Below are 407 nucleotides of genomic sequence, written 5' to 3' on the forward strand. Positions count from 1 at the left end.
GACCCGTGAATTTTTAATACCAGCCAAGTGGCGACAATAAGACAAGTGACGAGGAGGAAGAATGACTGAATGTCACCGAGGCATGCTCTGCTTCAAACTCCAGGGCCGAGTCCACGTTATTACTGCGCTCCGAGCGGCACAGGAGACATTCAGCCTCAATCTTAACGCAGTCCAGGTCCAGAGTGTACTGTGTATTTACACCAGGACCCAACATGCAATCAGCACGTTTCACTTGTAGATGTCCTACTCTGATTATAAAGCTACATTCTTTTCAAATGAATACAAATTTCACACCACAGCAGACTTAGTTGTAAGCTAATTTGTCACAGGCTTATCGCGGCCTATTCATCATTGATCTAGTAATTACCAGAATGATCTACAGGATAGCCCCCCCCCCCCCCCCCCCC

This window comes from Anarrhichthys ocellatus, unplaced genomic scaffold (assembly GCF_004355925.1).
Source record: "Anarrhichthys ocellatus isolate YVR2014 unplaced genomic scaffold, GSC_Weel_1.0 scaffold556, whole genome shotgun sequence".
Classification (NCBI taxonomy): Eukaryota; Metazoa; Chordata; class Actinopteri; order Perciformes; family Anarhichadidae; genus Anarrhichthys; species Anarrhichthys ocellatus.